Here is a 27026-nt window from a genome sequence, read left to right as displayed (position 1 = left end):
CACTACCACACACCCTGCACTACCACACACTCTGCACTACCACACACTCTGCACTGCCACACACCTGCACTACCACACACTCTGCACTACCACACTCTGCACTACCACACACTCTGCACTACCACACACTCTGCACTACCACACACCCTGCACTACCACACACCCTGCACTACCACACACCCTGCACTACCACACACTCTGCACTTCCACACACCCTGCACTACCACACACTCTGCACTACCACACACTCTGCACTACCACACACTCTGCACTACCACACACTCTGCACTACCACACACCCTGCACTACCACACACCCTGCACTACCACACACCCTGCACTACCACACACCCTGCACTACCACACACCTGCTCTACCACACACCCTGCACTACCACACACTCTGCACAACCACACACCTGCTCTACCACACACCCTGCACTACCACACACTCTGCACTACCACACACTCTGCACTACCACACACTCTGCACTGCCATACACTCTGCACTACCACACACTCTGCACTACCACACACTCTGCACTACCACACACTCTGCACTACCACACACCTGCACTACCACACACTCTGCACTACCACACACTCTGCACTACCACACACCTGCACTACCACACACTCTGCACTACCACACACCCTGCAATACCACACACCCTGCACTACCACACACTCTGCACTACCACACACCCTGCACTACCACACACTCTGCACTACCACACACCCTGCACTACCACACACCTGCACTACCACACACTCTTCACTACCACACACTCTGCACTACCACACACCTGCACTACCACACACTCTGCACTACCACACACCCTGCACTACCACACACTCTGCACTACCACACACCCTGCACTACGACACACCTGCACTACCACACACCCTGCACTACCACACACCCTGCACTACCACACACTCTGCACTACCACACACCCTGCACTACCACACACTCTGCACTACCACACACTCTGCACTACCACACACCCTGCACTACCACACACTCTGCACTACCACACACCCTGCACTACCACACACTCTGCACTACCACACACACCTGCACTACCACACACCCTGCACTACCACACACTCTACCACACACACTGCACTACCACACACGCTGCAGTCCCACACACCTGCACTACCACACACTCTGCACTACCACACACCCTGCACTACCACACACCCTGCACTACCACACACCCTGCACTACCACACACCCTGCACTACCACACACCCTGCACTACCACACACCCTGCACTACCACACACCCTGCACTACCACACACCCTGCACTACCACACACCCTGCACTACCACACACCCTGCACTACCACACACCCTGCACTACCACACACCCTGCACTACCACACACCCTGCACTACCACACACCCTGCACTACCACACACCCTGCACTATCACACACTCTACACTACTACACACCCTGCACTACCACACACCCTGCACTACCACACACCCTGCACTACCACACACCCTGCACTACAACACACCCTCTACTGCCACACACCCTGCACTACCACACACCCTCTACTGCCACACACCCTGCACTACCACACACCCTGCACTACAACACACCCTGCACTACCACACACCCTCTACTGCCACACACCCTGCACTACCACACACCCTGCACTACCACACACCCTGCACTACAACACACCCTGCACTACCACACACCCTGCACTACCACACACCCTGCACTACCACACACCCTGCACTACCACACACCCTGCACTACCACACCCCCTGCACTATCACACACTCTACACTACTACACACCCTGCACTACCACACACCCTGCACTACCACACACCCTGCACTATCACACTACACTACCACACACCCTGCACTGGGTGACCTGGCTACATTGTTACATGACTGGGTGACCTGGCTACAATGTTACATGCCTGGGTGACCTGGCTACGATGTTACATGCCTGGGTGACCTGGCTACGATGTTACATGCCTGGGTGACCTGGCTACAATGTTACATGCCCGGGTGACCTGGCTACAGTGTTACATACCTGGGTGAACTGGCTTCAATGTTACAAAGGGTGACCTGGCTACAGTATTACATGCCTCTGTGACCTGGCTACAATGTTACATGCCTGAGTGACCTGGCTACAGTGTTACATGGCTGTGTGACCTGGCTACAGTGTTACATGCCTGGGTGAACTGGCTACAGTGTTACATGTCTGGGCGACCTCGTTACAATGTTACATGCCTGGGTGACCTGGCTACAGCGTTACATGCCTGTGTGACCTGGCTACAATGATACATGCCTGGATGACCTGGCTACAGTGTTACATGCGTGGGTGACCTGGCTACAATGTTACAAAGGGTGACCTGGCTACAATGTTACATGCCTCAGTGACGTGGCTACAATGCTACATGCCTGGGTGACCTGGCTACATTGCTACATGCCTGGGTGACCTGGCTACAGTGTTACATGCCTGGGTGACCTGGCTACAATGTTACAAAGGGTGACCTGGCTACAGTATTACATGCCTCGGTGACCTGGCTACAATGTTACCTGCCTGAGTGACCTGGCTACAGTGTTACATGGCTGTGTGACCTGGCTACAGTGTTACATGCCTGGGTGAACTGGCTACAGTGTTACATGTCTGGGTGACCTCGTTACAATGTTACATGCCTGGGTGACCTGGCTGCAGTGTTACATGCCTGTGTTACCTGGCTACAATGCTACAAGCCTGGGTGACCTGGCTACAGTGTTGCATGCGTGGGTGACCTCTCTACAATGTTACAAAGGGTGACCTGGCTACAATGTTACATGCCTCAGTGACCTGGCTACAATGCTACATGCCTGGGTGACCTGGCTACAGTGTTAAATGCCTGGGTGACCTGGCTACAGTGTTACATGCCTGGGTGACTTGACTACAGTGTTACATGCCTGGGTGACCTGGCTACAGTGTTACATGCCTGGGTGACCTGACTACAGTGTTACATGCCTGGGTGACCTGACTACAGTGTTACATGCCTGGGTGACCTGGCTACAGTGTTACATGCCTGGGTGACCTGACTACAGTGTTACATGCCTGGGTGACCTGACAACAGTGTTACATGCCTGGGTGACCTGACTACAGTGTTACATGCCTGGGTGACCTGGCTACAGTGTTACATGCCTGGGTGACCTGGCTACAGTGTTACATGCCTGGGTGACCTGACTACAGTGTTGCATGCCTGGGTGACCTGACTACAGTGTTTCATGCCTGGGTGACCTGACTACAGTGTTACATGCCTGAGTGACCTGACTACAGTGTTACATGCCTGGGTGACCTGACTACAGTGTTACATGCCTGGGTGACCTGGCTACAGTGTTACATGCCTGGGTGACCTGACTACAGTGTTACATGCCTGGGTGACCTGACTACAGTGTTACATGCCTGGGTGACCTGGCTACAGTGTTACATGCCTGGGTGACCTGACTACAGTGTTACATGCCTGGGTGACCTGACTACAGTGTTACATGTCTGGGTGACCTGACTACAGTGTTACATGCCTGGGTGACCTGACTACAGTGTTACATTCCTGGGTGACCTGACTACAGTGTTACATGCCTGGGTGACCTGGCTACAGTGTTACAAAGGTTATTCACAAATATTGTTATTGTGGTGCGACAGGTGGAGACAGTCTCCTAAGATCGTCTTCAATAATTTCACCAGTGGTGGTTCCCAATTAGTTATAGGTTGGTATAATTCAGTGTTGACGCTGTTTTCTCACTATTAATCCTAAAATAATTAGGTATTATTTTACGTTGCTGTATTATTTTGCTTTGTTGCTGCCGAGGGGCTCTTAATCCAAGGAACTGGGTTCCCATTCCACAGGCGTATATAACTCTTACGAATTTGGCTCTTTTCTCTAAAATATGAGAGTTGTGATCGACATCAATCGTCAATGATTGATGTACCGTCTGTCATATTTCATGTGTTTAGGCTGTGTAGGCACAAATTTTGTTTTCTTTGGTTCAATAACTGGAAATTGCATCTTGTAAGCAGCTGTGAGATACCGAATATAATACTTAAAATATATTACACGTAGGCGTCATGTACTCTGTAAGAAACTGTCTGAAGTAATTCTAAAATATGGTATATTTCTTACAAGTGATGTAACAATGGTCAATGGGGCCTGACACAGACCCGTTGTGGCCTCTGTAATATTGCTTGTTGGCGCTGCCTCTTGTAGGCTGAGCTGCAGAAGCGCAGTGAAGTAACTGGTCAGGCGGCACAACTAACTAGGACCGCGCTAAGACCGAAATTCGTCTAGCTGGTCAAGGTGTTGGCTACTGATTTAACAACGTAGTCTGTATCATAAATAATTGCAAAATGCAATCAAGTGGGAAATGGAAGTTGACGAAGAAAAATTTTATAAGCTTTATCTAAATCTAAAACACTCAAGCAAGAAATATTTCCTAAATGAATCAAGACAATAAAAAAAGTGAAACAGATTGAGCATATGAATCACAGGTAAGATATGGACCACAATATACAGGTGCATGTAATAGAAGGTCCAGAGGAGCCAGTGATAGCCTAGGCTGACTCTGATCCACTGTGCTCCAGTGTGACGTAAATAGTATATATAGTCCAGGAAGATGGAAGCACATTTGATCACCACTGATGGAAGAGAGACATCTGTTGTATAATAATCTTGAGTAGCAGTGTGAGGCGCCTGGCAGCAACGTGTAGGGAAGTTGAGTACTGACGCAGTCTTGTGTGAATACTTTCATGAAGCGGTAAACCTTGGTGGCTGGAGTCTCGAAGGTGAAGAGTCGGTAGAGAAAACGCAGAAATGAGCAGTAACCTTCCACAAATAATGAAGATAAAATTGAGTAAAGGCACATACAGTTCTTGTAATCCCTCAGTTTTATCAATGATCCTCGCAATACACTCACATTATTGGAGAGACTCACAACACTTATCATCAAGACTAATTCACTCACCCAATAAGCTGAAGGCTTAGTAGACGGGTGACAGGAAAATTAAGTTTACCCTACAAACTGAGGTACCAGCAAATCAATACAGGTAACAGCAGCAGGAACAGTAAACACTAATTATAATTGCACAGAGGAACGAATAATTATGATGGCACGAGAGTCGATTAGTCAGGAACTCTCTTAAGATTCTCAGATCATTTAATGCGAGTGCAGTGCTGCAGCCAGTTATATATATATATATATATATATATATATATATATATATATATATATATATATATATATATATATATATATATATATATATATATATATATATATATATATATATATATATATATATATATATATATATATATATATATATATATATATATATATACATCAGATCTGCATAGTTGGGGTGGCTCCCTTACTGCTGGGCATCCAGCTGTTGTGAGGCTCCTCTTGATAATGTTATTAACCTCCTCATGTCTTGTAATCTTTCCCTCGGATTTACGGCACACAAGACCATGGTACCCGAATCGGTCTGCTGCTTCACTGCCACAAATACACCTGTGTTCGGCGAGAATAGGGGCGGCAAGTCGAAGGGCAACACCGATGCGGATGGTCTGTGGGTCGAGGCGTGTGCCAAGGCTGGAGTTGGGAACAGCCAACAGAAAGTCCCCAGCATGAGGGGCTCTCACTGCCAGCAGGCGGGCTCTATCCTTCCCTGACACACTCTGAAGCATCGTTGAGGCTATATTTTCCACTATTGGACCATCCCAGTGCGATTGTTTGTAGTTGTTGGGGGGAGCAGGTCTGGTTTCTGAGCCCGTTAGATTATCCCAGATCATTGCTCCGTCAAGGAATTTTTGGTCCTGGGCTCCAATCTTGTCCCTAAGATGTTCAGGGAGAATCGCTGCTACAAGCTCTCTGGATGCAATACACGAGGACAGAAAAGCAGGGTAACGCAATCTGTGATGACTTGCGGACACCAATGCCTCCTAGTCTGACTGGAAGTGTAGCTTGGTTCCACTGCCCGTCTTCTAGAGTAAGGTTAAGTACTTTCGTAAAAATCTGCCTCAGAATACTGTCATATTCGTGCAGTATAGGGTTATCATATGAAGGTGCACATCTTAGGAAATATGTCAACCTGGGCAGACTCAAGCACTTTGTGAGAAGGTACAAGGCATCGTGGGTGTCCAGATTGCCTATTCGTTGTTCCATTCTCCTTAACTCTTCCAATTTCTTCCTGAGAATTGTGTCAATGGCATTGCTTCCCAGAGGTGCTCCTAGCAAGACACTATTTGTGGGGGCAATGACTGCTGCTCCTGGTAGTTTTGATCTCACTGCATTTATCACTTGTTGACTGACTGAGATGATTTCACATTTATATATATATATATATATATATATATATATATATATATATACACACACACCATACGTACATGCACACATACACAATACATACACATACCCACCATACATATACACACACATACACACCAAATTACGTATATATCAACTTTTCCTTCCACAGATTATTTACGGTGTTATTAACTTGTGAATAAATTTATAATTTGATTATTAAGTAGAAGACAATGTTTTAATCTCTCATAAACATTATTAAATTGTTAACTTTGTTATGGTTCTTGTATCTGCACCAATTTATCATTTTTCTTTAATGTCCCAATATTTATTATATAACCTTCCTGGCCATCTTTATTGATAATTATCAATAAAGATGGCCAGGAAGGTAAAATATTATGTTTAAAGGTAAAGATTTGGAGTGAGAGTCAGGTATCAGTGATGTTGCTACGACCTACATACAAGTGTCAGTAATTATGATACGACCTACATACAAGTGTCAGTAATTATGATACGACCTACATACAAGTGTCAGTAATTATGATACGACCTACATACAAGTGTCAGTAATCTTGCTACGACCTACATACAAGTGTCAGTAATTCTGATACGACCTACATACAAGTGTCAGTAATCTTGCTACGACCTACATACAAGTGTCAGCAATGCTGCTACGACCTACATACAAGTATCAGTAATTATGATACGACCTACATACAAGTGTCAGTAATCTTGCTACGACCCACATACAAGTGTCAGTAATGCTGCTACGACCTACATACAAGTGTCAGTAATTCTGATACGACCTACATACAAGTGTCAGTAATTCTGATACGACCTACATACAAGTGTCAGTAATGCTGCTACGACCTACATACAAGTGTCAGTAATCCTGCTACGACCTACATACAAGTGTCAGTAATCCTGCTACGACCCACATACAAGTGTCAGTAATCCTTCTACGACCTACATACAAGTGTCAGTAATCCTGCTACGACCCACATACAAGTGTCAGTAATCCTTCTACGACCTACATACAAGTGTCAGTAATCCTGCTACGACCTACATACAAGTGTCAGTAATCCTGCTACGACCTACATACAAGTGTCAGTAATCCTGCTACGACCTACATACAAGTGTCAGTAATCCTGCTACGACCTACATACAAGTGTCAGTAATCCTGCTACGACCCACATACAAGTGTCAGTAATCCTGCTACGACCTACATACAAGTGTCAGTAATCCTGCTACGACCCACATACAAGTGTCAGTAATCCTGCTACGACCTACATACAAGTGTCAGTAATCCTGCTACGACCCACATACAAGTGTCAGTAATCCTGCTACGACCTACATACAAGTGTCAGTAATCCTGCTACGACCCACATACAAGTGTCAGTAATCCTTCTACGACCTACATACAAGTGTCAGTAATCCTGCTACGACCTACATACAAGTGTCAGTAATCCTGCTACGACCCACATACAAGTGTGAATAGGAAACAGATTGTGGTATTCCTTCCAGTAACACAGGTATACATACGTTATATCCCTGCACTCAATATAGGCTATTTTGTGCCTTCTCTCTCATACAGAAACAGTATGTGTCCAAATACTGATCCTTGAGGGACCCCGCTCATTACTCTCACCCATCTATAACAATAATAATAATAATACTGATCCTTGAGGGACCCCGCTCATTACTCTCACCCATCTATAACAATAATCGTCCACTGTACGTCTAACTTTTTATCCAGTTTTTATAGCAGATATTTGTGATTTCATTCAGAAGAGTGTTAGTAAACACAGACTGCACGTAAAGTGAACTTGTAACGCATGACACAAATTTAAACTTTAAGATATGTTTAATGGCATAACTATAAGCAGTTAGGTGCTTAAAAAGTGAACAAAATGGTGTTACATTAAACCTGAACATGTTCAAAGGTAGAAATATTAGATAAATAAAAGAGCTTCTCTAAAGTAAAGTTTCCTTTTACTTTTAGACATTTTTTTTCATTCTTCGTAGAGTTCTTCCACTTGTTAGTTCGCTGTAAATTTTATAATCGTTCTTTGTAAATTCTCCTATTTAACGTACAGGTCATATTATAGCTCTGATGTCTTGCAAACCTAAGCTTCCTGGTGTTTATTTTGGTTCAGTTGATTTTGGCTTTAACATGTTTTATTTACCACTCCGGCCGCCTCCCACCAAGGCAAGGTCACCCGAAAAAGAAGAAACGAAAGCTTTTCTTCTTTTGCATTTAGTAATGTATACAGTCGTCTCTTAAGTCGTCTCTTAAGACACGCATGGCTTACGGAGGAAGGATTCTTCTCCACTTCCCCATGGAGATTGCTTTTTTTTTTGTTGGTTAATAATTTTGGTTTATTTGGGTTTGGTCAAGTGTAGCTCGTGGCTGTTGAAAAGTGTTGGAGGGAGCGATGTGTGGAGATGGAATCAGTGAGGTGTGTGCACAGTTGAGGGCTGGGAATAGTTTGTTTGATGGTGTATGCAAGGCTATTGCCTCTTTGTAAAAAGAACGTAGATATGCTCCAGCTGTTGCAGGTTCATAGAGAGAGAGAGAGAGAGAGAGAGAGAGAGAGAGAGAGAGAGAGAGAGAGAGAGAGAGAGAGAGAGAGAGGTAGGTAGGGATACTCCCTATATTCAATAATTCAGGTCCCCTGTATCAGAATGTATTCTGTTCCACAGTGAATGCAATAACGTTATGCAGCAGTACGCCAGCTTTCACAAAAGTTGCAGGAGCAACAAGTGAACCCTCCCAAGTAGTCCAGGAGATGGAGCTCAACACCCTTGAATTATTCACGGATTTTAGTTCAATATCCTTAAAGGCCTAAAACCTTCAATTGAACACAATCACGAAGCATTGAACCATTAGTTTTAATATCCTCGAAAAGCTCAAAGAGCTGTAGAATAGCACTCATGAGGCACAGGAGATGTATATCAACATTCTCAAGAAGACCAGGAGCTAGAATTCAACTAAGTTAAATTCAGGCAATATAACTGACCAATCAGATGAAATGAGGTTTTCCCATATCCTCACTTTGGAGCATAAATGTCTAAGAAAGATTCATCTGTTTACAAAGTTTGAAGCCCATCCCAAGAGTCATTATTAAGAAGACATACAGAAACTGTAATGGAAAAATATCTGACAGTCATCATAGATTATCACTTTTTATAAGATACATGTTTGAGAAAATTAATAAATTGGTGCCCCTCACACCCCAAAAGTAATGCCAACTTTCATTTCACTAAATTACGAGAGTGCTGCAAGTATGAAGTCGATCGGAAGCTTCGTTCTCAAGGTATTAGACAGAAAGTTTAGTTAAGTAAATGGACACAGTGGCGATTAATGTTGTATGTGAGACAGACCTCAGGTCTGTCTTCCATACAACATCCTCCACCTGACTTCTACCTAACATCCTCCACCTGACTTCTACCTAACATCCTCCACCTGACTTCTACCTAACATCCTCCACCTGACTTCTACCTAACATCCTCCACCTGACTTCTACCTAACATCCTCCACCTGACTTCTACCTAACATCCTCCACCTGACTTCTACCTAACATCCTCCACCTGACTTCTACCTAGCATCCTCCACCTGACTTCTACCTAACATCCTCAACCTGACTTCTACCTAACATCCTCCACCTGACTTCTACCCAACATCCTCCACCTGACTTCTACCTAACATCCTCCACCTGACTTCTACCTAACATCCTCCACCTGACTTCTACCTAACATCCTCCACCTGACTTCTACCTAACATCCTCCACCTGACTTCTACCTAACATCCTCCACCTGACTTCTACCTAACATCCTCCACCTGACTTCTACCTAACATCCTCCACCTGACTTCTACCTAACATCCTCCACCTGACTTCTACCTAACATCCTCCACTTGACTTCTACCTAACATCCTCCACCTGACTTCTACCCAACATTCTCCACCTGACTTCTACCTAACATCCTCCACCTGACTTCTACCTAACATCCTCCACTTGACTTCTTCCTAACATCCTCCACCTGACTTCTACCTAACATCCTCCACCTGACTTCTACCTAACATCCTCCACCTGACTTCTACCTAACATCCTCCACCTGACTTCTACCTAACATCCTCCACCTGACTTCTACCTAACATCCTCCACCTGACTTCTACCTAACATCCTCCACCTGACTTCTACCTAACATCCTCCACCTGACTTCTACCTAACATCCTCCACCTGACTTCTACCTAACATCCTCCACCTGACTTCTACCTAACATCCTCCACCTGACTTCTACCTAACATCCTCCACCTGACTTCTACCTAACATCCTCCACCTGACTTCTACCTAACATCCTCCACCTGACTTCTACCTAACATCCTCCACCTGACTTCTACCTAACATCCTCCACCTGACTTCTACCTAACATCCTCCACCTGACTTCTACCTAACATCCTCCACCTGACTTCTACCTAACATCCTCCACCTGACTTCTACCTAACATCCTCCACCTGACTTCTACCTAACATCCTCCACCTGACTTCTACCTAACATCCTCCACCTGACTTCTACCTAACATCCTCCACCTGACTTCTACCTAACATCCTCCACCTGACTTCTACCTAACATCCTCCACCTGACTTCTACCTAACATCCTCCACCTGACTTCTACCTAACATCCTCCACCTGACTTCTACCTAACATCCTCCACCTGATTTCTACCTAACATCCTCCACCTGACTTCTACCTAACATCCTCCACCTGACTTCTACCTAACATCCTCCACCTGACTTCTACCTAACATCCTCCACCTGACTTCTACCTAACATTCTCCACCTGACTTCTACCTAACATCCTCCACCTGACTTCTACCTAACATCCTCCACCTGACTTCTACCTAACATCCTCCACCTGACTTCTACCTAACATCCTCCACCTGACTTCTACCTAACATCCTCCACCTGACTTCTACCTAACATCCTCCACCTGACTTCTACCTAACATCCTCCACCTGACTTCTACCTAACATCCTCCACCTGACTTCTACCTAACATCCTCCACCTGACTTCTACCTAACATCCTCCACCTGACTTCTACCTAACATCCTCCACCTGACTTCTACCTAACATCCTCCACCTGACTTCTACCTAACATCCTCCACCTGACTTCTACCTAACATCCTCCACCTGACTTCTACCTAACATTCTCCACCTGACTTCTACCTAACATCCTCCACCTGACTTCTACCTAACATCCTCCACCTGACTTCTACCCAACATCCTCCACCTGACTTCTACCTAACATCCTCCACCTGACTTCTACCTAACATCCTCCACCTGACTTCTACCCAACATCCTCCACCTGACTTCTACCTAACATCCTCCACCTGACTTCTACCTAACATCCTCCACCTGACTTCTACCTAACATCCTCCACCTGACTTCTACCCAACATCCTCCACCTGACTTCTACCTAACATCCTCCACCTGACTTCTACCTAACATCCTCCACCTGACTTCTACCCAACATCCTCCACCTGACTTCTACCTAACATCCTCCACCTGACTTCTACCTAACATCCTCCACCTGACTTCTACCTAACATCCTCCACCTGACTTCTACCTAACATCCTCCACCTGACTTCTACCTAACATCCTCCACCTGACTTCTACCTAACATCCTCCACCTGACTTCTACCCAACATCCTCCACCTGACTTCTATCTAACATCCTCCACCTGACTTCTACCTAACATCCTCCACCTGACTTCTACCTAACATCCTCCACCTGACTTCTACCTAACATCCTCCACCTGACTTCTACCTAACATCCTCCACCTGACTTCTACCTAACATCCTCCACCTGACTTCTACCTAACATCCTCCACCTGACTTCTACCCAACATCCTCCACCTGACTTCTACCTAACATCCTCCACCTGACTTCTACCTAACATCCTCCACCTGACTTCTACCTAACATCCTCCACCTGACTTCTACCTAACATCCTCCACCTGACTTCTACCTAACATCCTCCACCTGACTTCTACCTAACATCCTCCACCTGACTTCTACCTAACATCCTCCACCTGACTTCTACCTAACATCCTCTACCTGACTTCCACACTATGTATACTCATACACTTTTTACTTAGGTAGATTTGTTTGTGACTTAATAAATCCCAATGTGTGGGAGAAACGTAGTCAATAAAGAGTCGAGTTATGCTGTGTTAGTGTTTATTTTTCAACAAATAAAAGGTCATGCAACAGATAAAGGTCATGCAACAGATAAAGGTCATGCAAGAGATAAAGGTCATGCAAGAGATAAAGGTCATGCAAGAGATAAAGGTCATGCAAGAGATAAAGGTCATGCAACAGATAAAGGTCATGCAACAGATAAAGGTCATGCAACAGATAAAGGTCATGCAACAGATAAAGGTCATGCAACAAATAAAGGTCATGCAACAGATAAAGTTCATGCAACAGATAAAGGTCATGCAACTGATAAAGGTCATGCAACAGATAAAGGTCATGCAACAGATAAAGGTCATGCAACAGATAAAGGTCATGCAACAAATAAAGGTCATGCAACAGATAAAGTTCATGCAACAGATAAAGGTCATGCAACTGATAAAGGTCATGCAACAGATAAAGGTCATGCAACAGATAAAGTTCATGCAACAGATAAAGGTCATGCAACTGATAAAGGTCATGCAACAGATAAAGGTCATGCAACAGATATAGGTCATGCAACAGATAAAGGTCATGCAACAGATAAAGGTCATGCAACAGATAAAGGTCATGCAACAGATAAAGGTCATGCAACAGATAAAGGTCATGCAACTGATAAAGGTCATGCAACAGATAAAGGTCATGCAACAGATAAAGGTCATGCAACAGATAAAGGTCATGCAACAGATAAAGGTCATACAACAGATAAAGGTCATGCAACAAATAAAGGTCATGCAACAGATAAAGTTCATGCAACAGATAAAGGTCATGCAACTGATAAAGGTCATGCAACAGATAAAGGTCATGCAACAGATAAAGGTCATGCAACAGATAAAGGTCATGCAACAGATAAAGGTCATGCAACAGATAAAGGTCATGCAACAGATAAAGGTCATGCAACAGATAAAGGTCATGCAACAGATAAAGGTCATGCAACAGATAAAGGTCATACAATAAATAAAACACATCAAGTTAAACACAAATAAGAGTATATATAACTAAATGTTTGAACATGTATCACTGGTGGTGAAGAATTGGGACACTTATGCAACACATGGGAATCTTTATTGAAGAAACATTTCGACTCACAGTGACTTCATCAGTTCTATATAAGGAGAGGAGGAGTTTGAGGTAATCAGTCCCTCAGCCTGGTGGTGCCAAGATCCTTATCAGTTAACTTACCCTCAAGATAACACCAGGAATAGATATAAGACAAACAGTTAGTCTGCCTTGTTATCGTTCTGTGTTATCAGGTGTTGTCAGTGGGACATTCTATCTGCAGTTCTCAAGTGCCTACTTAGTGGAGGAAATCAAAACTATTTGTTATTTGATTATAATGCTCTCTAAGATGCTAACTAGAGTGATAGGTTTGAAGCCTATCCATTACATGTGGGCCAATAAATCGGTAACTCATCTCCACGTTAAGAGAAGGCAGTTTACCTACCTGTTATAGGGTTAAAACTACAAAGTAATTTAATAATATAATAAATCTTTACTCCTACCGGTACATATACAAGGTATACAGACCATAGCTGACATCACTGACATACTACTACACAGAAAGCCGCTTGTTATGCTGAGCATTTCGGACAAATTAGGTCAGTTTTGTCCCAGGATGCGACCCACACCAGTCTACTAACACCCAGGTACCTATTTTACTGATTGGAAACATAGACAACCTGTGTAAAGAAACACGCCCAATGTTTCTGCCCTCGCTGGGAATCGAATCCAGACCCTCGCCGTGTAAAGAGAGAGCTTTAGTCACCAGGCCATTGTGCCTATAATTAATTTTAACCCCTTAAAGAGTCTTTTAGTGTTTATACCCGAACGAATTACGTTCTCATTGTTGATACTCTTTAAGCCTAAAAAATTAATTAATTTAAAAACTATTCTATTAAAAACACTGAGAATGTCTATAGTCTGCCTCTGCTCGATGTTTGAGTTTTTTAAGAGAGAAGCGTTCCAGTCTTACTTCCCACATGAATGCAATTGAAAACGCACAGAGAATGATGACAAACTTGATTCCATGTATCAGAAATGTGTCCTAAGAGGACAGACTGAGTGCACTGATCTTCACTACCCCGAGAGGTGTAGAATTACGAGTGATATGACTGAGGTGTATAAATGGTAAACAGGAATAAATAAAGGGATGTAAATAACGTGTTAAAATATCTAAACAAGACAGGAAAATTTCAGATTTGTAAAGGATATAGGAAAACATTGGTTTGGCAATGAAGTTGTGGATGAGTGGAACAAACTGCCAAGAAGCGTTATTGAAGCTAAAACTTTGTGTAGCCTTAAAAATAGGTTAGACAAGTACATGAAAGTTTAGGTGTGTGTGAGTTTGAGGTGGCCCTGCCTAGCATAGTCCAGTAGGCCTGTTGTATTGCTCCTTCCGTTATGTTCTCATATTCAACACCCACAACCTTGAGCAGTACCTGTCAGACTGAGCTAAACAAATGACTCCAAGTGGGAATTTTCTGGGCTTTCTGTTGGCTAATGAACATATGACAAATTTTCGCAACGAATATACTAATAATTATAACAGTGTTGTCATTATCATTATAATTATTATTGTCAGTATTATTATTACTATTACTAATAATATTGTTAATACCATTATTATTGCTACACACAATACTGGAGTCCTGGTGGTCATCTGCAGGTTGGTTGGCCTTCGTAAGTCACTTTAAAAATAATACATTGCAATACTAACACAGACGAGGACTGAAGGTCGATCAGGAGTCTATTATTATATTGAAATAACTTGGTGCACTATTCAGGGGTTTAAATTTTTCTTCTAATGCAATATAGAGCAAGAATTTATTCAGTAACTGAAGCAATTTATTTTTCAATGCATAAAACACACACACACACACACACACACACACACACACACACACACACACACACACACACACACACACATATATATATATATATATATATATATATATATATATATATATATATATATGTATATATATATATATATATATATATATATATATATATATATATATATATATATATATATATATATATATATATATATATATATATATATATATATATATATATATATATATATATATATATATATATGTCGTGCCGAATATGTAAAACTGGTCAATTAGCAAGAACTCATTTAAAATTAAGTCCTTTCTGATATTTTCTTTTATACCTTTAAAGATATATTTTTTTCATTAATGTTAATGTAAAATTTTTTGATTTTGCACCAAAAGAATCTTAGAAAACTTACCTAACCTTATTATAACAAGAGCAATTTATTTTAGCCTAACCCAACTAAAAATATTTTAAATACGTTTACAATAACTTAATACTAAACAAACACAGTGAAATATATTTTTTTTGTTAGGTTCAGAATGATTTTGGCGAAATTACTGCATACACAAATTAATTGCATATACAAATTTTTGCTTGCCTTATTCGGCAAGAAGAACGTTGCTATTTAGGTCAAAATAGCAAGTGTTACCTGTTCAGCACGACATATACATACAAAAAAAAATTACTAATGTTTATATCCAAATTCACCTACGCATTGCAACGCACACTACATGTGTGGTTGTGGTCACTGGACGTTTTCCAGGATCCTCTCATTCCACACAGATAAAACACACCTTCGGCCTGTCGAAGGTAGACTGTGAACACCGCACATTCCTCTCTTCCTCCTGGCTGGCAAGACAGCCCCATCTGAGCTGCTCAGGCAAGACAGCAGACAGGTCGCATAGTGAACCTGTTATACCAGACAGATGGTTTCTTTAAGGCTGATCCACTGCCGGATGTCTGTCCTGGGAGACAGGCACCCGCCAGAAATTCATGAGCATATACACACACGGCTACGTATTTTTATATTGAGCAGTACTGGAATTTCATGACCACCCTCCAGAATTCCTTTTGCGTACCTTGAGGTAGAGGAGTCTGGGCGTATGGAATACGGGAATGCCTTTCTTGGATCTCGCAGCGACGGATATGCTTCTACTGGATTACGCTGCGCTCATGCTAATATTAGCTAAGAAAAGTTCTATAACACCCTTTCAAACTAATGTTAAACGACGCCCTCAGAGGGAGCTTTGTGTTCTTAGTATCAGTGATAAAACTGTTCAGATTAACACTGTATTTAGTTTTAGAATTGTCGCTACAAATCATGTTAAATGTCTACAAGTAAATAATCATATATCTAAATGGGTTAAGAAAACATGCAATTATATTACGTTGTACAACTTGCACGAAGTGAATCATTTTAGACAAGAAAAACACTTCACCTCTTCATGGATATTCTATTTAGGATAATGTTGAATTACGCATAAGAATTAAGAACTGCGAATTTACATTGTAAACCGAATCGTTTACCATGCTAATGACTCTGAATTTATCTTCTGACTGAGCTTGACTCCGATTCTTATTGATTCTGTCATCAGTGAGGGTCCTTGACCTACATAAAGCCATAACATTCTCACTGGAGAATCATGATGTAGGTTCTCAAAAACAGAAAAAATGGAATTAATGTGCAAATTTTATGATTCCATCACACGTTAAATTACTCCATGATAAAGTTGATAAGTTATTTAATCAAACTACACAAAGATAAGGAACCTGTTTATCAGAATTCTGTCTGCCAAAATTGGTGGTTTATCAGTGTTGATCAGCTCATGTGTGCAGATAGATGGTTCAGAGAACCGACAAGTTGATAAATTAGACACATGTGCAACACTTGCCTATTTTTATAATGGAAATGTCACGTCACACAGTGACTTCACACCAACACAGTGACTTCACACCAACACAGTGACTTCACACCAACACAGTGACTTCACACCAACACAGTGACTTCACACCAACTCCGAGACTGAGGGACAGATTACCTCATCTTTAATAGTTCTACAGTCTTCCCATTATGTCCTTGAATCTGTATTGATAAAGCCACTGGATGGTAAAACGTCTACAATAAAGATACCCAGATGTTGCACATGTGTCTAATTGTCGACTTCATCACTGATGAAGTCACCGTCTGCTGACACATTTCCACAATAAAAATACCCAAGAGTTGCACATGTGTCTAATTTATCAGCTGACACATAATTTCGTGAATATTGATCGTCCTGCCATTTTTTAAATATTTTTGGAGGACAGGGCTACACAGAATGTTGCAAAAATTGCTGGCTAGTTTGCACCTCATAATGCAGCCAGACAGGAAAGGTTATGGAGATGACATTTCTGAATGCTTTAGTAAAACTGTACACGAGCATCTCTGTGATGCTGTCATTCCCATTTAACTGAAAACGATGTTCTTCAGGCTATGTGGAAATCCTGTCAGCTCCGTCACAGACTGTGAAATGTTTAAACCTTAAAAGTAGCGAGCAGACCTAATTAATTTTAAAACAGAACATAGAAACTACTTCCCTCTTCAGCATTCATGTCAACATATTATAACTGTTAGTTAACTAAACCAACAACTTACTGATATTTCTGCCTTCGTCCTCGACTCAGTTATGATTGATATACCAGAAGCAACAGTCACATGTAAACCTGGTTATAGTATTGTGCCTCCTCTTTCTTCAACCAAGGTATTGATTTAACGACGGTTACCCTACTGATCGTTAAGGCCTTAGCACCTGGTTCGCTGGCTGGGAGGCAGCCTATATGGGGGTGTGACATACCAAATAAAATGTAACATGCCATACCCCCCCCACCCCAAAATGGCTCTAATAGCCGGGACTAGGCCTTTTCATGGGCTGTAAGGGACGGGATCCACTAGTGAAAGTAAGAAGGCAGTTCCTTCTTGAATCGAACCCTTCTCACTCTGTACTAAAATAACGTTGTGCTGCAGTGTCTGACAGCAATGTTCAAAACGGTATAATATACTGACAAGTTGAAGATTAAGACACATGTGCAACAGTTGGGTATCTTTATTGCTGAAACGTTTCACCTACACAGTAGGCTTCTTCAGTCAAATACAAAGGTAGCAGTAGTAATGAAATAAAGATGATGTAATCAGTCCATCAACTTTGTAGAGAAAGTATGTGAGGTGGTCAGTCCCTCAGCTTGGAGAAGAGTTCAGCTCTATGGTCTGGAACGATATGAAGCTGAAGCATCTGAACGGAGTCTTAAATACCGGTACAGAGGACATCTTCCAGTCTTCATGGCGTATCTACTAGTTATGAGTGAGAAGGGTTGGATTCCAGATGGATCTGCCTTCTTCTACTAGTGAATCCCGTCCTCTACAACATCTTGTAGATCTTCCACCTCACCTTCGACAGTCCACACCTTGGATATCTGATAAGATCTGTCTAGTTCTGTTTAAATAAAGGACAACCAACTATTGTTTAGTTGTATTAATTATGGATAGAAAAGAAGAGAGCTCTTCCCCCGTCCCTAATCCCTCCGGCTACTACCGGTATGAAAACAGGGAAAAATATATCATACTATACTGGAAAAAATGGCGTGGAATTTACTGGAAACCTGGAAATGGAAGTAAGACATGAGGTACAATTACCTCTTCTAAATATGTACTGTTTCTGTTTTAACTGCTCAGTAATTCTACTTGTCTGTGACTATCATAAACCTTTACCTCTACTACTACTACTGTTAATATTACTACTGCTGTTGACTCAGTTGCCTCGTTATCAACTGATCGTCCTGGTAAACTCACTGAACAGACATCAGACATCTGATGACTTCAGTTTGACTCATCGTTTCATCACTTGAATCTCTTGGTGTGTTGAGGGAGTAGTACTCGGTAGTACTCAGTAGTACTCAGTAGTACTCAGTAGTACTCTTATCCTCTCTCACCAAACTCTATTAATTTCTGGATACTGTAACTTATTATCGCGTTTACTGACGTATAAAACAATTTCGTTTATCCCACCAAACTTGACTAATAAATTTTTACTCTATCTTCATGCCTGGCACTTTTGAGGTCGTTGTATCAGTTAGTTTGTTGCCAAATATTTTGCATTCATTATAAGAACATAAGAATGGAGGAACACTGCAGAAGGCCTACTGGCTCATACAAGGCAGGTCCTTATCAAAACCACCCCTTCCCAAAGCTACCCATGAATTTACTCCCTTACCCACGACACCACTCAAGCCCAGCCCCTCCCACTCATATATTTGTCCAATCTCTTCTTCAAGCTACCAGGGTCCTAGCCTCTGTCACACTACTCGGAACATTGTTCCACACATCGAACACTCTGAAAACCAGTACTTACCTATGTCCTTTTTAAATCTAAATTTATTCAATTTAAATCCGATATTCCTGGTTCTTACCTGAGTCGATATCCTCAGTATTTTACTAATATCGCCTTTGTTTATGCCCATCATCCACTTATACACTTCAGTGATATCTCCCCTCATTCTACGTCTCTTAAGAGAGTGAAGATTCAAGGATCTAAGCCTATCTCCATACGGGAGATACCTTATATAACATTCTTCTCTGAATGTTCTCTAATGAATCCATATCCATCCTGTAGTAAGGAGACCAAAACTGAGCGGCATAATCTGAATGAGGCCTCACTAGTGACAGTGAGGCCTCACTAGTGACAGTGAGGCCTCACTAGTGACAGTGAGGCCTCACTAGTGATGTACAGTGAGGCCTCACTAGTGACAGTGAGACCTCACTAGTGATGTACAGTGAGGCCTCACTAGTGACAGTGAGGCCTCACTAGTGATGTACAGTGAGGCCTCACTAGTGACAGTGAGGCCTCACTAGTGATGTACAGGGAGGCCTCACTAGTGATGTACAGTGAGGCCTCACTAGTAATGTACAGTGAGGCCTCACTAGTGATGTACAGGGAGGCCTCACTAGTGATGTACAGTGAGGCCTCACTAGTGATGTACAGTGAGGCCTCACTAGTGATGTACACTGAGGCCTCACTAGTGATGTACACTGAGGCCTCACTAGTGATGTACACTGAGGCCTCACTAGTGATGTACACTGAGGCCTCACTAGTGATGTACAGTGAGGCCTCACTAGTAATGTACAGTGAGGCCTCACTAGTGACAGTGAGACCTCACTAGTGATGTACAGTGAGGTCTCACTAGTGACAGTGAGGCCTCACTAGTGATGTACAGTGAGGCCTCACTAGTGATGTACAGTGAGGCCTCACTAGTGACAGTGAGGCCTCACTAGTGATGTACAGTGAGGTCTCACTAGTGATGTACAGTGAGGCCTCACTAGTGATGTACAGTGAGGCCTCACTAGTGACAGTGAGGCCTCACTAGTGATGTACAGTGAGGCCTCACTAGTGATGTACAGTGAGGCCTCACTAGTGACAGTGAGGCCTCACTAGTGATGTACAGTGAGGCCTCACTAGTGACAGTGAGGCCTCACTAGTGATGTACAGTGAGGCCTCACTAGTGATGTACAGTGAGGTCTCACTAGTGACAGTGAGGCCTCACTAGTGATGTACAGTGAGGCCTCACTAGTGATGTACAGTGAGGCCTCACTAGTGACAGTGAGGCCTCACTAGTGATGTACAGTGAGGCCTCACTAGTGATGTACACTGAGGCCTCACTAGTGATGTACACTGAGGCCTCACTAGTGATGTACACTGAGGCCTCACTAGTGATGTACACTGAGGCCTCACTAGTGATGTACACTGAGGCCTCACTAGTGATGTACAGTGAGGCCTCACTAGTGATGTACACTGAGGCCTCACTAGTGATGTACACTGAGGTCTCACTAGTGATGTACACTGAGGCCTCACTAGTGATGTACAGTGAGGCCTCACTAGTGATGTACACTGAGGTCTCACTAGTGATGTACAGTGAGGCCTCACTAGTGATGTACACTGAGGCCTCACTAGTGATGTACACTGAGGCCTCACTAGTGATGTACAGTGAGGCCTCACTAGTGATGTACAGTGAGGCCTCACTAGTGATGTACACTGAGGCCTCACTAGTGATGTACAGTGAGGCCTCACTAGTGATGTACACTGAGGCCTCACTAGTGATGTACACTGAGGTCTCACTAGTGATGTACACTGAGGCCTCACTAGTGATGTACAGTGAGGCCTCACTAGTGATGTACAGTGAGGCCTCACTAGTGACAGTGAGGCCTCACTAGTGATGTACACTGAGGCCTCACTAGTGATGTACACTGAGGCCTCACTAGTGACAGTGAGGTCTCACTAGTGATGTACAGTGAGGCCTCACTAGTGATGTACAGTGAGGCCTCACTAGTGACAGTGAGGTCTCACTAGTGATGTACAGTGAGGCCTCACTAGTGATGTACAGTGAGGCCTCACTAGTAATGTACAGTGAGGCCTCACTAGTAATGTACAGTGAGGCCTCACTAGTAATGTACAGTGAGGCCTCACTAGTGATGTACAGTGAGGCCTCACTAGTAATGTACAGTGAGGCCTCACTAGTAATGTACAGTGAGGCCTCACTAGTGATGTACAGTGAGGCCTCACTAGTGACAGTGAGACCTCACTAGTGATGTACAGTGAGGTCTCACTAGTGACAGTGAGGCCTCACTAGTGATGTACAGTGAGGCCTCACTAGTGATGTACAGTGAGGCCTCACTAGTGATGTACAGTGAGGCCTCACTAGTGATGTACAGTGAGGCCTCACTAGTGATGTACACTGAGGCCTCACTAGTGATGTACAGAGCTGTAAAATAATTTTTTGACTTCTGTTACTTATACTTCTTGACATAATTCCTAGTAATCTGTTAGCCATATTGTGCACACTAAGGCACTGCTGTCTTGGCTTTAGATTTTTGCTTACCATGACTCCCAAGTCTTTTTCACATTCTGTGTGATTAAGCTCTACTTCACCTAGTTCTTAACTTCACATAGTTTATAACTTCACCTAGATTATAAGTTCACCTAGATTATAACTTCACCTAGATTATAACTTCACCTAGATTATAACTTCACCTAGATTATAAGTTCACCTAGATTATAACTTCACCTAGATAATAACTTCACCTAGATTATAATTTCACCTAGATTATAAGTTCACCTAGATTATAACTTCACCTAGATTATAATTTCACCTAGATTATAATTTCACCTAGATAATAACTTCACCTAGAAAATAACTTCACCTAGATAATAACTTCACCTAGATAATAACTTCACCTAGATAATAACTTCACCTAGATAATAACATCACCTAGAAAATAACTTCACCTAGAAAATAACTTCACCTAGATAATAACTTCACCTAGATAATAACTTCACCTAGATAATAACTTCACCTAGATAATAACATCACCTAGAAAATAACTTCACCTAGAAAATAACTTCACCTAGATAATAACATCACCTAGATAATAACATCACCTAGATAATAACTTCACCTAGATAATAACTTCACCTAGATAATAACTTCACCTAGATAATAACTTCACCTAGATAATAACATCACCTAGATAATAACATCACCTAGATAATAACTTCACCTAGATAATAACTTCACCTAGATAATAACTTCACCTAGATAATAACTTCACCTAGATAATAACTTCACCTAGATAATAACTTCACCTAGATAATAACTTCACCTAGATAATAACTTCACCTAGATAATAACTTCACCTAGATAATAACTTCACCTAGATAATAACTTCACCTAGATAATAACATCACCTAGATAATAACTTCACCTAGATAATAACTTCACCTAGATAATAACTTCACCTAGATAATAACTTCACCTAGATAATAACTTCAGCTAGATAATAACTTCACCTAGATAATAACTTCACCTAGATAATAACATCACCTAGATAATAACATCACCTAGATAATAACTTCACCTAGATAATAACATCACCTAGATAATAACTTCACCTAGATAATAACTTCACCTAGATAATAACATCACCTAGATAATAACTTCACCTAGATAATAACTTCACCTAGATAATAACTTCACCTAGATAATAACTTCACCTAGATAATAACTTCACCTAGATAATAACTTCACCTAGATAATAACTTCACCTAGATAATAACTTCACCTAGATAATAACTTCACCTAGATAATAACTTCACCTAGATAATAACTTCACCTAGATAATAACTTCACCTAGATAATAACATCACCTAGATAATAACTTCACCTAGATAATAACTTCACCTAGATAATAACTTCACCTAGATAATAACTTCACCTAGATAATAACTTCACCTAGATAATAACATCACCTAGATAATAACATCACCTAGATAATAACTTCACCTAGATAATAACTTCACCTAGATAATAACTTCACCTAGATAATAACTTCACCTAGATAATAACATCACCTAGATAATAACTTCACCTAGATAATAACTTCACCTAGATAATAACTTCACCTAGATAATAACTTCACCTAGATAATAACTTCACCTAGATAATAACATCACCTAGATAATAACTTCACCTAGATAATAACTTCACCTAGATAATAACTTCACCTAGATAATAACTTCACCTAGATAATAACATCACCTAGATAATAACATCACCTAGATAATAACTTCACCTAGATAATAACTTCACCTAGATAATAACTTCACCTAGATAATAACTTCACCTAGATAATAACTTCACCTAGATAATAACACTGCTGAAACCAAAAAATGCATTAAACTGTACTTGTCTATATTAAGAGTCATCTTCTGCATCTCTGACTACATCATCAACCTGTCAAACTAATTATGAATATTCATGCTATTTAGAATGCTACGAGAGAGAGAGAGAGAGAGGGAGAGAGAGAGAGAGAGAGAGAGAGAGAGAGAGAGAGAGAGAGAGAGAGAGAGAGAGAGACAGACAGACAGACAGACAGACGGACAGAGACAGACAGACAGACAGACAGACAGAGACAGAATGAGAAAATTTGAGTAGGTATGTATGAATGAGAATGTGTATACGTGGGAGGGATACGGGGTAGGAGAAGTTTAATGAATATTTGGTATTCAGATCACCTCATTTTCACCCGATATAACGAGCACTTAATGAGTGCTCCATAATTACGATTCTCGCCAGCAATTTACAAAATTAAAACAACTTTTAATTAAATCATTCACGTGTCATCAAACCATTAATTAGTCAGTATTGCTCCTCGTCCCACCAAGACACATTAATATTACCAAAAATAACATTTTTCCCCAGTAAATAGTCCAGTCACAGCCTACTGCATGGCTCTGCAGGCAGCAACTGTGCAGTCACAGCCTACTGCATGGCTCTGCAGGCAGCAACTGTGCAGTCACAGACTACTGCATGGCTCTGCAGGCAGCAACTGTGCAGTCACAGACTACTGCATGGCTCTGCAGGCAGCAACTGTGCAGTCACAGCCTACTGCATGGCTCTGCAGGCAGCAACTGTGCAGTCACAGCCTACTGCATGGCTCTGCAGGCAGCAACTGTGCAGTCACAGCCTACTGCATGGCTCTGCAGGCAGCAACTGTGCAGTCACAGACTACTGCATGGCTCTGCAGGCAGCAACTGTGCAGTCACAGACTACTGCATGGCTCTGCAGGCAGCAACTGTGCAGTCACAGACTACTGCATGGCTCTGCAGGCAGCAACTGTGCAGTCACAGCCTACTGCATGGCTCTGCAGGCAGCAACTGTGCAGTCACAGCCTACTGCATGGCTCTGCAGGCAGCAACTGTGCAGTCACAGACTACTGCATGGCTCTGCAGGCAGCAACTGTGCAGTCACAGACTACTGCATGGCTCTGCAGGCAGCAACTGTGCAGTCACAGACTACTGCATGGCTCTGCAGGCAGCAACTATGCAGTCACAGCCTGCTGCATGGCTCTGCAGGCAGCAACTGTGCAATCACAGCCTACTGCATGGCTTTGCAGGCAGCAACTCTGCAGTCATAGCCTACTGTAGGGCTCTGCAGGCAGCAAATGTGCAGTCACAGCCTACTGCATGGCTCTGCAGGCAGCAACTGTGCAGTCACAGACTACTGCATGGCTCTGCAGGCAGCAACTGTGCAGTCACAGCCTACTGCATGGCTCTGCAGGCAGCAACTCTGCAGTCATAGCCTACTGTAGGGCTCTGCAGGCAGCAAATGTGCAGTCACAGCCTACTGCATGGCTTTGCAGGCAGCAACTCTGCAGTCATAGCCTACTGTAGGGCTCTGCAGGCAGCAAATGTGCAGTCACAGCCTACTGCATGGCTCTGCAGGCAGCAACTGTGCAGTCACAGACTACTGCATGGCTCTGCAGGCAGCAACTGTGCAGTCACAGACTACTGCATGGCTCTGCAGGCAGCAACTGCGCAGTCACAGCATACTGCATGGCTCTGCAGGCAGCAACTGTGCAGTCACAGCCTACTGCATGGCTTTGCAGGCAGCAACTGCGCAGTCACAGCATACTGCATGGCTCTGCAGGCAGCAACTGTGAAGTCATAGCCTACTGCACGGCTCTGCAGGCAGCAACTGTGCAGTCACAGCCTACTGCATGGCTCTGCAGGCAGCAACTGCGCAGTCACAGCATACTGCACGGCTCTGCAGGCAGCAACTGTGCAGTCACAGACTACTGCACGGCTCTGCAGGCAGCAACTGTGCAGTCACAGTCTACTACATGGCTCTGCAGGCAGCAACTGTGAAGTCATAGCCTACTGCACGGCTCTGCAGGCAGGAACTGTGCAGTCACAGCCTACTGCATGGCTCTGCAGGCAGCAACTGCGCAGTCACAGCATACTGCACGGCTCTGCAGGCAGCAACTGTGCAGTCACAGCCTACTGCACGGCTCTGCAGGCAGCAACTGTGCAGTCACAGCCTACTGCATGGCTCTGCAGGCAGCAACTGTGCAGTCACAGCCTACTGCACGGCTCTGCAGGCAGCAACTGTGCAGTCACAGCCTACTGCATGGCTCTGCAGGCAGCAACTGTGCAGTCACAGCCTACTGCACGGCTCTGCAGGCAGCAACTGTGCAGTCATAGCCTACTGCACGGCTCTGCAGGCAGCAACTGTGCAGTCACAGCCTACTGCTGATTCTGCAGGCAGCAACTGTGCAGTCACAGCCTACTGCTGATTCTGCAGGCAGCAACTGTGGAGTCACAGCCTACTGCACGGCTCTGCAGGCAGCAACTGTGCAGTCATAGCCTACTGCTGATTCTTCAGGCAGCAACTGTGCAGTCATAGCCTACTGCACGGCTCTGCAGGCAGCAACTGTGCAGTCACAGCCTACTGCTGATTCTGCAGGCAGCAACTGTGGAGTCACAGCAACTGCTGATTCTGCAGGCAGCAACTGTGCAGTCACAGCCAACTGCTGATTCTGCAGGCAGCAACTGTGGAGTCACAGCCTACTGCAGTTTCTGCAGGCAGCAACTATGGAGTCACAGCCTACTGCAGTTTCTGCAGGCAGCAACTGTGGAGTCACAGCCTACTGCAGTTTCTGCAGGCAGCAACTGTGAAGTCTGCAGGCAGCAACTCTGCAGTCGTAGCCTACTGCATGGCTCTGCAGGCAGCAACTGTGCAG

Source organism: Cherax quadricarinatus, unplaced genomic scaffold, assembly GCF_038502225.1.
Source record: "Cherax quadricarinatus isolate ZL_2023a unplaced genomic scaffold, ASM3850222v1 Contig11, whole genome shotgun sequence".
NCBI lineage: Eukaryota > Metazoa > Arthropoda > Malacostraca > Decapoda > Parastacidae > Cherax > Cherax quadricarinatus.
Note: the sequence above shows the minus strand (reverse complement) of the source record.